Here is a 13,253-nt window from a genome sequence, read left to right on the forward strand (position 1 = left end):
TCAATTCAGCATCCAAGAACCAGGAGAGTGATCTTTCAGTCGATTCTCCTGCTCCTCGGGTGCTGTCTGACCAGCTGTGCTTTTCCAGCACCACACTCTTCGACTCTAAAGGTGAAATGAAGTCTGGTTCCCCACCTTGAAAGGTGAATAACAATGGACCATAAAAATGTCACTCATCTCAGTCTTTCATTACCCACTTTAAACCATATCCCCAGATCCCTTCACTACCTAACTTTGATGTTACATATATTTTAACACAGCACAAATCTTCATTTCACCTTTAGCTAATTTTCTCCTCATTCCTGAGTGCTTTGAGTCAGTTCCATGTTTTCCTACAGAGTTCAGGGGGCAGCACACACAAGGTGTGGCTTAATGCAGAAAGGTACAGTTTTCACCCTCAAGTATCTCAGCAAAGTGTGCAGCTCAACTAGCGATATAAGGCACAAGGAAGGGCGTTGTGAAACTTGAAGGGATTCAGAAATGATTTTCAAATATATTGCCAGGTTGGAAGGTTTGAGCTATAGGGAGAGATTGAATAGGCTAGGGCTTTGTTCCCTGGAGTCTCAGAGGCTGAAGGGTGGTTTATAAAATCATGAGGGGTATGGATAGGATAAATAGACAAGCTCTTTTCCCTGGGGTGGGGAAATCCATAACTAGAGGGTATAGGTTTAGGGTGAAAGGGGAAAAATTTAAAAGGGACCTAAGGGGCAACTTTTTCACACAGAGGGTGGTACGTGTATGGAATGAGCTGCCAGGGGATGTGGTGGAGGCTGGTACAATTTCAACATTTAAGAGGCATTTGGATGGGTAGATGAATAGGAAGGGTTTGGAGGGATATGGGCCGGGTGCTGGCAGGTGGGACTAGATTAGGTTGGGATAGCTGGTCGGCATGGACGGGTTGGACTGAACGGTCTGTTTCCGTGCTGTACATCTCTATGACTAGATAAATCAGTCAGCACAAATCTCACTCATTCCTTGTCAGAGTTAATTTGGTTTAATTGTACTCAGCACCAAACAACTCAGATGCACATGCTTCTAACAAAAACAGCTGCTTCTCATGAGCTGGCAGAGGGATAGTTGGTTCTGCAGTTTGATTCCAAAGACAATAGCCACTGATTCCTGTCCAATAGGGGAAGGAGACGATGACCCGGGTTAGTGAAGCCTCAGGAAGTATGCAGGGAGGGAAGAGGCTGGCGATCGGGGAGGAAATTTGAGAAAGCACGTGTACATCATGTAGCAATGCTCCCCAGACTGGTGTCATTTTGCTGTTTAACACTTTGTGATTGTATGTTAACAGCAGAATGAAGATTAAATTGAGCAGATATAATGTAACTGTGAGAGAGTGATACCAGTCTGACAGTGACAGAATCAGACTGAGAGAGACTGAGATCAGAATGACAGCATCGAGTCATAGAGATAGACACCTTCGGTCCAACTCATCCATGCCGACCTCATCCTGACCTCATCTCGTCCCATTGGCCAGCACTTAGCCCATATCCCTCTAAACCCTTCTTATTCATATATCCATTCAGATGCCTTTTAAATGTTGTAATTGTACCAGCCTCCACCACTTCCTCTGGCAGCTCATTCCACATCAGATGCCATATCACTTGCCCTTCACTCCTCCCTGGAACACCTTGACACCAAGGACAGCTCCGTAAGAATCCTACTCCTTGACTACAGTTCAGCCTTCGACACTATTATCCCCGAGAGACTGATTACTAAACTGACTGCTGACTACTGGGGGGTATGTAATACAATCCCAATAAGGTGATTATCCCTTTCTTATTTCTCAGTTCCACCCAAATAACTTCCTGAATGTATTCCTAGGAATATCCTCCCTCAGTACAGCCGAAATGTTATCTCTTAACAAAAATGCCACTCCTCTTCCTCTATTGCCCCTTTTTCTATTTGTATCCTGGAACATTAAACTGCCAGACCTGACCAGACCTGACCTGACCATATTTCTGTAATTGCTATGATATCCCAGTCCCAAGTTCCTAACCATGCCCTGAGTCCATCTGCCTTCCCTGTTAGGCCCCTTGCATCGAAATAAGTGCTGTTTAATTTATTAGTCCTACCTTGTTCTCTGTTTTGTCCCTGCCTGCCCTGACTGTTTGAATTGTTCCTTTTCTCAACTGTACCAGTCTCAGATTGATCTCTTTCCTCACTATCTCCCTGGGTCCCACCTCTCCACCTTAGTAGTTTAAATCCTCCCGAGCAGCTCTAGCAAATTTCCCTGCCAGTATATTAGTCCCCTTCCAATTTAGGTGCAATCCGTCCTTCTTGTACAGGTCACTTCTACCCCAAAAGAGATTCCAATGATCCAAAAATGTGAATCCTTCTCCCATACACCAGCTCCTCAGCCATGCATTCATCTGCTCTATCCTCCTATTCCTGCCCTCACTCGCTCGTAGCACTGGGAGTAATCCAGATATTACTACCCTTGAGGACCTCCTTTTTAAATTCCTGCCTAACTCTCTGTAATCTCCCTTCAGAATCTCAACCTTTTCCCTTCCTGTGTCGTTGGTTCCAATGTGGACAATGACCTCTTGCTGGCCCCTCTCCCCCATGGGAACATTCTGCGTCTTCTCTGACACATCCTTGATCCTGGCACCAGGGAAGCAACACACCATTCTGCTTTTTTGCTGCTGGCCACAGAAACATCTGTCTGTACCTCGGATGTGGGAGTCCCCTGTCACAATCGATCGCTTGGAACCTGATGTACCCCCCCATTACATTACAGCTATTCTCTGTATCAGAAACTTGGCTGTTCGTGCTACATTCCCCTGAGAGTCCATCACCCCCGACATTTTCCAAAACAGGATACCTGTTTGAGATGGGGATAGCCACAGGTGGTGTCTGCACTACCTGCCTCTCTCTCCTAGCAGTAACCCGTCTACCTGACTGTATCTGTGATTTTTCTCCCTTCCTATAACTGCCATCTATCACACCCCCAGCTGCTGTAAATTCCTTATTGCCTCTAAATGCCCCTCCAACCGATCCACGCTATCTGATAGAATTCACAACCAAACACACTTCCTGCAGACATAATCATCAGTAACTTGGAAACCCTCCATCATCTCCAACATCCAACAGGAAGAGCACATTACTCTACTAAAGGCCATCTTTGCTCCTTAACAGTCTACAGACCCAGAAAATAACACCGTCTTACAGCTCGAAAAACACTGCTCCAGGCTAACTGAGTACCTCTGCTTTATATTTTTAAAATTTAATCAAGAGATAGATCTCAATAAAACATTTAATTAAAGAAGAACATACTCTACTTTCTATTGTAGATTTACATCAAGGTTACACTGAAAAACGATGCATTGATCTGTTCCTGTGCTGTGAGTTCTCCCACACAGGTTCCTCCAAGGTCAGCTGGGAATTTCCACTGTTTTCTCTTTTTCTAAGGCGCACTCCGATGTCCAGAGACACTTGAACTCAAGCAACAAAAGCAGTTGCTGTGCAGATTCAATGCTGTGTCAGACAGCAGTGTTGGTTTCTCTCTCTCTCTCTCTCTCTGACCATGTGCTCCCTGCCTTTGCCTCCTTATCTCCTTTTCAAAGTGATGATGTTTTGATCTTTCTGCCCCAAACTCCAGCACAATACAACAGCTTATAGTTTCAGGGAAACAGCTCAAAACATACCGCAAAAAATGAGCAGTTCTTAAAGCCAAAATTATACCCGTCCACCAGAGCAGACTGACAGAGAGTGAGATCAGACTGACAGGCAGTGAGATCAGACTGACAGAGAGTGAGATCAGACTGACAGGCAGTGAGATCAGACTGACAGAGAGTGAGATCAGACTGACGGAGAGTGAGACCAGACTGACAGGGAGTGAGATCAGACTGACAGGGAGTGAGATCAGACTGACAGAGAGTGAGACCAGACTGACAGGGAGTGAGATCAGACTGACAGGGAGTGAGATCAGACTGACAGGGAGTGAGGTCAGATGGTCAGGACCTCAGATCAGACTGACAGAGAGAGAGATCAAACTAAAAGAGTGCAATCAGACTGACAGACAGTGAGGTTAGATTGACAGAGATTGAGATCAGACTGACAGTGAGTGAGATCAGACTGACAGTGAGTGAGATCAGACTGACAGTGAGTGAGACGACTGACAGAGAGTGAGATCAGACTGACAGTGAGTGAGACGACTGACAGAGAGTGAGATCAGACTGACAGTGAGTGAGATCAGACTGACAGAGGGTGAGGCCAGACTGACAGTGAGATCAGACTGACAGTGAGTGAAATCAGACTGATAGAGACTGAGAGCAGACTGACAGAGACTGAGATCAGACTGACAGTGAGTGAGATCAGATTGACAGAGACTAAGATCAGACTGACAGAGACTGAGATCAGACTGACAGAGACTGAGATCAAAGTGACAGTGAGTGAGACCAGACTGACAGAGAATAAGATCAGACTGACAATGTGCGAGATCAAACTGACAGTGAGTGAGATCAGACTGACAGTGAGTGAGATTAGACTGATAGTGAGTGACATCAGGCTGACAGTGATTGAGATCACACTGACAGAGACTAAGATCAGGCTGACAGCGAGTGAGATCAGACTGACAGTGAGTGAGGTCAGACTGACGGGGAGAGATCAGACTGACAGAGAGTAAGACCAGACTGACAGAGACTAAGATTAGTCTGACAGAGTGAGATCAGACTGACAGAGAGTGAGATCAGACTGACAGAGAGTGAGATCAGACTGACAGTGAGTGAGATCAGACTGACAAAGACTGAGATCAGACTGACAGAGACTGAGATCAGACTGACAGGGACTGAGATTCGACTGACAGAGACTGAGATCAGACTGACAGTGGGTGAGATCAGACTGTCAGAGGGTGAGGCCAGACTGACAGTGATATCAGACTGACAGTGAGTGAAATCAGACTGACAGAGACTGAGAGCAGACTGACAGAGACTAATATCAGACTGACAGAGACTAAGATCAGACTGACAGAGAGTGAGATCAGACTGACAGTGAGTGAGATCAGACTGACAGTGAGTGAGATCAGACTGACAGAGACTAATATCAGACTGACAGAGACTAAGATCAGACTGACAGAGTGAGATCAGACTGACAGAGAGTGAGATCAGACTGACAGTGAGTGAGATCAGACTGACAGTGAGTGAGATCAGACTGACAGAGAGTGAGATCAGACTGACAGAGAGTGAGACCAGACTGACAGAGAGTGAGATGAGACTGACAGTGAGTGAGATCAGACTGACTGAAAGTGAGATCAGAATGACACAGACTGAGATTAGACTGACGGAGACTGAGATCAGACTGACAGTGGGTGAGATCAGACTGTCAGAGGGCGAGACCAGACTGACAGAGAGTGAGATCAGACTGACAGTGAGTGAGATCAGACTGACAGAGACTGAGATCAGACTGACAGAGACTAATATCAGACTGACAGAGACTAAGATCAGACTGGCAGAGAGTGATATCAGACTGACAGAGAGTGGGATCAGACTGACAGTAAGTGTGATCAGACTGACAGAGAGTTAGATCAGACTGACAGTGAGAGAGGTCAGACTGACAGAGACTGAGATCAGTCTGACAGTGAGTGAGATCAGACTGACAGAGAGTGGGATCAGACTGACAATAAGTGTGATCAGACTGACAGAGAGTTAGATCAGACTGACAGTGAGTGAGATCAGACTGACAGAGACTAATATCAGACTGACAGAGACTAAGATCAGACTGACAGAGTGAGATCAGACTGACAGAGAGTGAGATCAGACTGACAGAGATTGAGATCAGACTGACAGTGAGATCAGACTGACAGTGAGTGAGATCAGACTGACAGTGAGTGAGATCAGACTGACAGAGAGTGAGATCAGACTGACAGTGAGTGAGATCAGACTGACAGTGAGTGAGATCAGACTGACAGAGAGTGAGATCATACTGACAGAGAGTGAGATCAGACTGAGAGAGTGTGAGACCAGACTGACAGAGAGTGAGATCAGGCTGACAGAGAGTGAGATCAGACTGACAGGGATTGAGATCAGACTGACAGAGATTGAGATCCGACTGACAGTGAGATCAGACTGACAGTGAGTGAGATCAGACTGGCAGAGAGTGAGATCAGACTGACAGAGAGTCAGATCAGACTGATAGGGAGTGAGATCAGACTGACAGAGAGTAAGATCAGACTGACAGTGAGTGAGATCACACTGACAGAGAGTGAGATCACACTGACAGTGAGTGAGATCAGACTGACAGTGAGTGAGATCAGACTGACAGAGAGTGAGATCAGACTGACAGAGGGTGAGACCAGACTGACAGAGAGTGAGATCAGGCTGACAGGGATTGAGATCAGACTGACAGAGATTGAGATCCGACTGACAGTGAGATCAGACTGACAGTGAGTGAGATCAGACTGGCAGAGAGTGAGATCAGACTGACAGAGAGTGAGATCAGACGGATAGGGAGTGAGATCAGACTGACAGAGAGTGAGATCAGTCTGACAGTGTGAGATGAGACTGACAGTGAGTGAGACCAGACTGACAGAGACTTAGATCAGACTGACAGTGAGTGAGATCAGACTGACAGAGAGTGAGATCAGACTGACAGTGAGTGAGATCAGACTGACAGTGAGTGAGGTCAGACTGACAGAGAGTGAGATCAGACTGACCGAGTCTAAGATCAGACTGACTGTGAGTGAGATTAGACTGACAGAGAATGAGATCAGACTGACAGTGAGGGAGAACAGACTGACAGTGAGTGAGGTCAGACTGACAGCGAGTGAGATCAGACTGACAGAGACTAAGATCAGACTGACAGTGAGTGAGATCAGACTGACAGAGAGTGAGATCAGGCTGACAGAGAGTGAGACCAGACTGACAGAGGCTAAGATCAGACTGAGAGTGAGTGAGATCAGACTGACAGAGAGTGAGCTCAGACTGACAGTGAGTGAGACCAGACTGACAGCGACTAAGATCAGACTGCCAGTGAGGGAGATCCGACTGACAGTGAGGGAGATCAGGCTGACAGAGAGTGAGACCAGACTGACAGAGGCTAAGATCAGACTGACAGAGAGTGAGATCAGACTGACAGTGAGTGAGACCAGACTGACAGCGACTAAGATCAGACTGACAGTGAGGGAGATCCGACTGACAGTGAGGGAGATCAGACTGACAGCGAGTGAGATCAGACTGACAGAGACTAAGATCAGACTGACAGTGAGTGAGATCACACTGACAGAGACTAAGACCAGACTGACAGTGAGTGAGATTAGACTGACAGAGAGTGAGATCAGGCTGACAGAGAGTGAGACCAGACTGACAGAGACTAAGATCAGACTGACAGTGAGTGAGACCAGACTGACAGTGAGTGAGACCAGACTGACAGCGACTAAGATCAGACTGCCAGTGAGGGAGATCCGACTGACAGTGAGGGAGATCAGGCTGACAGAGAGTGAGACCAGACTGACAGAGGCTAAGACCAGACTGACAGTGAGTGAGATCAGACTGACAGAGAGTGAGCTCAGACTGACAGTGAGTGAGACCAGACTGATAGCGACTAAGATCAGACTGACAGAGACTGAGATCGGACTGACAGAGTGAGATCAGACTGACAGTGAGTGAGATCACACTGACAGAGACAAAGATCAGACTGACAGTGAGTGAGACCAGACTGACAGTGAGTGAGATCAGACTGACAGAGAGTGAGCTCAGACTGACAGTGAGTGAGATCAGACTGACAAAGACTGAGATCAGACTGACAGAGACTGAGATCAGACTGACAGGGACTGAGATTCGACTGACAGAGACTGAGATCAGACTGACAGTGGGTGAGATCAGACTGTCAGAGGGTGAGGCCAGACTGACAGTGATATCAGACTGACAGTGAGTGAAATCAGACTGACAGAGACTGAGAGCAGACTGACAGAGACTAATATCAGACTGACAGAGACTAAGATCAGACTGACAGAGAGTGAGATCAGACTGACAGTGAGTGAGATCAGACTGACAGTGAGTGAGATCAGACTGACAGAGACTAATATCAGACTGACAGAGACTAAGATCAGACTGACAGAGTGAGATCAGACTGACAGAGAGTGAGATCAGACTGACAGTGAGATCAGACTGACAGTGAGTGAGATCAGACTGACAGTGAGTGAGATCAGACTGACAGAGAGTGAGATCAGACTGACAGAGACTGAGACCAGACTGACAGAGAGTGAGATGAGACTGACAGTGAGTGAGATCAGACTGACTGAAAGTGAGATCAGAATGACACAGACTGAGATTAGACTGACGGAGACTGAGATCAGACTGACAGTGGGTGAGATCAGACTGTCAGAGGGCGAGACCAGACTGACAGAGAGTGAGATCAGACTGACAGAGACTGAGATCAGACTGACAGAGACTAATATCAGGCTGACAGAGAGTGAGATCAGACTGACAGGGATTGAGATCAGACTGACAGAGAGTGGGATCAGACTGACAGTAAGTGTGATCAGACTGACAGAGAGTTAGATCAGACTGACAGTGAGAGAGGTCAGACTGACAGAGACTGAGATCAGTCTGACAGTGAGTGAGATCAGACTGACAGAGAGTGGGATCAGACTGACAATAAGTGTGATCAGACTGACAGAGAGTTAGATCAGACTGACAGTGAGTGAGATCAGACTGACAGAGACTAATATCAGACTGACAGAGACTAGGATCAGACTGACAGAGTGAGATCAGACTGACAGAGAGTGAGATCAGACTGACAGAGATTGAGATCAGACTGACAGTGAGATCAGACTGACAGTGAGTGAGATCAGACTGACAGTGAGTGAGATCAGACTGACAGAGAGTGAGATCAGACTGACAGTGAGTGAGATCAGACTGACAGTGAGTGAGATCAGACTGACAGAGAGTGAGATCATACTGACAGAGAGTGAGATCAGACTGAGAGAGTGTGAGACCAGACTGACAGAGAGTGAGATCAGGCTGACAGAGAGTGAGATCAGACTGACAGGGATTGAGATCAGACTGACAGAGATTGAGATCCGACTGACAGTGAGATCAGACTGACAGTGAGTGAGATCAGACTGGCAGAGAGTGAGATCAGACTGACAGAGAGTCAGATCAGACTGATAGGGAGTGAGATCAGACTGACAGAGAGTAAGATCAGACTGACAGTGAGTGAGATCACACTGACAGAGAGTGAGATCACACTGACAGTGAGTGAGATCAGACTGACAGTGAGTGAGATCAGACTGATAGAGAGTGAGATCAGACTGACAGAGGGTGAGACCAGACTGACAGAGAGTGAGATCAGGCTGACAGGGATTGAGATCAGACTGACAGAGATTGAGATCCGACTGACAGTGAGATCAGACTGACAGTGAGTGAGATCAGACTGGCAGAGAGTGAGATCAGACTGACAGAGAGTGAGATCAGACGGATAGGGAGTGAGATCAGACTGACAGAGAGTGAGATCAGTCTGACAGTGTGAGATGAGACTGACAGTGAGTGAGACCAGACTGACAGAGACTTAGATCAGACTGACAGTGAGTGAGATCAGACTGACAGAGAGTGAGATCAGACTGACAGTGAGTGAGATCAGACTGACAGTGAGTGAGGTCAGACTGACAGAGAGTGAGATCAGACTGACCGAGTCTAAGATCAGACTGACTGTGAGTGAGATTAGACTGACAGAGAATGAGATCAGACTGACAGTGAGGGAGAACAGACTGACAGTGAGTGAGGTCAGACTGACAGCGAGTGAGATCAGACTGACAGAGACTAAGATCAGACTGACAGTGAGTGAGATCAGACTGACAGAGAGTGAGATCAGGCTGACAGAGAGTGAGACCAGACTGACAGAGGCTAAGATCAGACTGAGAGTGAGTGAGATCAGACTGACAGAGAGTGAGCTCAGACTGACAGTGAGTGAGACCAGACTGACAGCGACTAAGATCAGACTGCCAGTGAGGGAGATCCGACTGACAGTGAGGGAGATCAGGCTGACAGAGAGTGAGACCAGACTGACAGAGGCTAAGATCAGACTGAGAGTGAGTGAGATCAGACTGACAGAGAGTGAGCTCAGACTGACAGTGAGTGAGACCAGACTGACAGCGACTAAGATCAGACTACAGTGAGGGAGATCCGACTGACAGTGAGGGAGATCAGACTGACAGCGAGTGAGATCAGACTGACAGAGACTAAGATCAGACTGACAGTGAGTGAGATCACACTGACAGAGACTAAGACCAGACTGACAGTGAGTGAGATTAGACTGACAGAGAGTGAGATCAGGCTGACAGAGAGTGAGACCAGACTGACAGAGACTAAGATCAGACTGACAGTGAGTGAGACCAGACTGACAGTGAGTGAGATCAGACTGACAGAGAGTGAGCTCAGACTGACAGTGAGTGAGACCAGACTGATAGCGACTAAGATCAGACTGACAGAGACTGAGATCAGACTGACAGAGTGAGATCATACTGACAGTGAGTGAGATCACACTGACAGAGACAAAGATCAGACTGACAGTGAGTGAGACCAGACTGACAGTGAGTGAGATCAGACTGACAGAGAGTGAGCTCAGACTGACAGTGAGTGAGACCAGACTGACAGCGACTAAGATCAGACTGACAGTGAGTGAGATCACACTGACAGAGACTAAGATCAGACTGACAGTGAGTGAGATTAGACTGACAGAGAGTGAGATCAGACTGACAGTGAGTGAGACCAGACTGACAGAGACTAAAATCAGACTGACAGTGAGTGAGATCAGACTGATAGTGAGACCAGGCTGACAGTGAGTGAGATCAGACTGACAGTGAGACCAGGCTGACAGTGAGTGAGATCAGACTGACAGAGAGTGAGATCAGACTGACAGACAGTGAGACCAGACTGACAGAGATTGAGTTCCGACTAACAGTGAGACCAGGCTGACAGTGAGTGAGATCAGACTGACAGAGAATGAGATCAGACTGACAGTGAGATCATACTGACAGAGATTGAGATCAGACTGACAGGGAGTGAGATCAGACTGACAGAGAGTGAGATCAGACTGACAGTGAGTGAGATCAGACTGACAGAGAGTGAGATCAGACTGACAGTGAGATCATACTGACAGAGATTGAGATCAGACTGACAGAGAGTGAGATCAGACTGACAGGGAGTGAGATCACACTGATAGAGACTAAGATCAGACTGACAGAGATTGAGATCAGACTGACAGAGAGTGAGATCAGACTGACAGTGAGTGAGACCAGACTGACAGTGAGTGAGATCAAACTGACAGTGAGTGAGACCAGACTGACAGGGAGTGAGACCAGACTGACAGGGATGGAGATCAGACTGACAGAGAGTGAGATCAGACTGACAGAGAGTGAGATCAGACTGACAGAGAGTGAGATCAGATTGACAGGGAGTGAGATCAGACTGACAGTGAGTGAGATCAGACTGACAGAGATTGAGATCAGACTGACAGAGAGTGAGACCAGACTGACAGTGAGTGAGATCAGACTGACAGAGAGTGAGATCAGACTGACAGGGAGTGAGATCAGACTGACAGAGAGTGATACCAGACTGACAGTGAGTGAGACCAGATTGACAGAGAGTCAGGTTGTCTCAGTCCACAAATAGATGAATCAAGTTGAGGAGATGTCACTAACCGGAAGGGAAGTGGAAATTACTTCTGAAATGCTGCCAGTCTCACAGTATCTGGGGAGAGAGAGCAGAGTGAATGTTTTAATGGTCACTGGACCCTGTGCTTTCTCTCCTTGGATCTGACCTTACCTGCTGGCTTCCTCCTGCTGTTTCCGTTTCGGATTTCCAACATTCGCTGTTGTTCGTTTTTAAATTGACAGCAAATGAATCCGGAATGGGAACTGGCCCTTTGAGTCTCCCCAGATCTCCCTCCCTCTCTCTCTCTGACGATCTGTCTGTCTCTCTCTCTCTGACTCTCGGGAAAGAGAAATGTTCAGAACGTGAAGTGCCCAGCCTGAATCATTGGGAAATGAGGACGTGGTGTTTTACTGACCTTTCCTGTGAGCTCCAGGATCGAGCTGCAGACTCTGAGGCACTGATTCCTGTACTCATTCCCAGCGACTGGCAATGCCAGCCAGTGTGGGTACACAATGTGAAATCCTCCCACAGTCTCTCCCACAGTGACACAGTCCCCACAGTCTCTCCCACAGTTACAGTGTCCCCACAGTTACAGTGTCCCCACAGTCTCTCCCACAGTTACAGTGTCCCCACAGTCTCTCCCACAGTTACACAGTCCCCACAGTCTCTCCCACAGTTACAGTGTCCCCACAGTCTCACCCATAGTTACAGTGTCCCCACAGTCTCTCCCACAGTTACAGCGTCCCCACTTCCTCTCCCACAGTTACAGTGTCCACACAGTTTCTCCCACAGTTAGTGTCCCCACAGTCTCTCCCACAGTTACAGAGTCCCCACAGTCTCTCCTACAGTTACACAGTCCCCACAGTCTCTCCCACAGTTACAGTGTCCCCACAGTCTCTCCCACAGTTACAGTGTCCCCAAAGTCACTCCCACAGTTACAGTGTCCCCACAGTCTCTCCCACAGTTACACAGTCCCCACAGTCTCTCCCACAGTTACAGAGTCCCCACAGTCTCTCCCACAGTTATAGTCCCTCCCACAGTATTATCTCCTCCAATCTGACTTTCCCACAGAGTATCCCTCCCTTAGTCCCTCCCTCCCACAGTTACAGAGTCCCGCCCATTCCATCCTACAGTCACTCCCATACTCAGAGTCCCTCCCACAGCCATAACCACCTCCACAGATCTTACCAAAGTGCATTCCACCTACAGTCTGAATTCCTCCTACAGTCTCTCCCACAGTTACAGTGTCCCCACAGTCTCTCCCACAGTTACACAATCTCTCCCACAGTTACACAATCCCCACAGTCTCACCCACAGTTACACAGTCCCCACAGTCTCTCCCACAGTCACAGTGTTCCCACTGTCTCTCCCACAGTTACACAGTCCCCACAGTCTCTCCCACAGTTACACAGTCCCCACAGTCTCACCCACAGTTACACAGTCCCCACAGTCTCTCCCACAGTCACAGTGTTCCCACTGTCTCTCCCACAGTTACACAGTCCCCACAGTCTCTCCCACAGTTACACAGTCCCCACAGTCTCACCCACAGTTACAGTGTCCCCACAGTCTCTCCCACAGTTACAGAGTCCCCACAGTCTCTCCCACAGTTACAGTGTTCCCACAGTCTCTCCCACAGTTACAGTGTCCCCACATTCT

General features: G+C 47.8%; 1 protein-coding gene across 3 annotated transcripts in view; it reads right to left on the reverse strand.

The window, feature by feature from the left end:
- Nucleotides 1-12,613, reverse strand: part of LOC140456405 (toll-like receptor 5) — a 30,925-nt gene extending 18,312 nt beyond the window's left edge. Inside the window, exons 1-2 of one of the 3 annotated variants that reach the window (XM_072550734.1) lie at nucleotides 12,013-12,613; nucleotides 11,769-11,932 (exon numbers count right to left, since the gene is read on the reverse strand). The gene's annotated coding sequence lies outside the window, so the exon portion shown is untranslated. Of the gene's footprint in view, nucleotides 1-11,768 lie in introns of all 3 variants that reach the window. The other 2 variants (XM_072550735.1, XM_072550733.1) reach the window with 2 other exon arrangements.
- Nucleotides 12,614-13,253: the final 640 nt, after the last annotated feature.

This window comes from Chiloscyllium punctatum, chromosome 3, assembly GCF_047496795.1.
Source record: "Chiloscyllium punctatum isolate Juve2018m chromosome 3, sChiPun1.3, whole genome shotgun sequence".
Classification (NCBI taxonomy): Eukaryota; Metazoa; Chordata; class Chondrichthyes; order Orectolobiformes; family Hemiscylliidae; genus Chiloscyllium; species Chiloscyllium punctatum.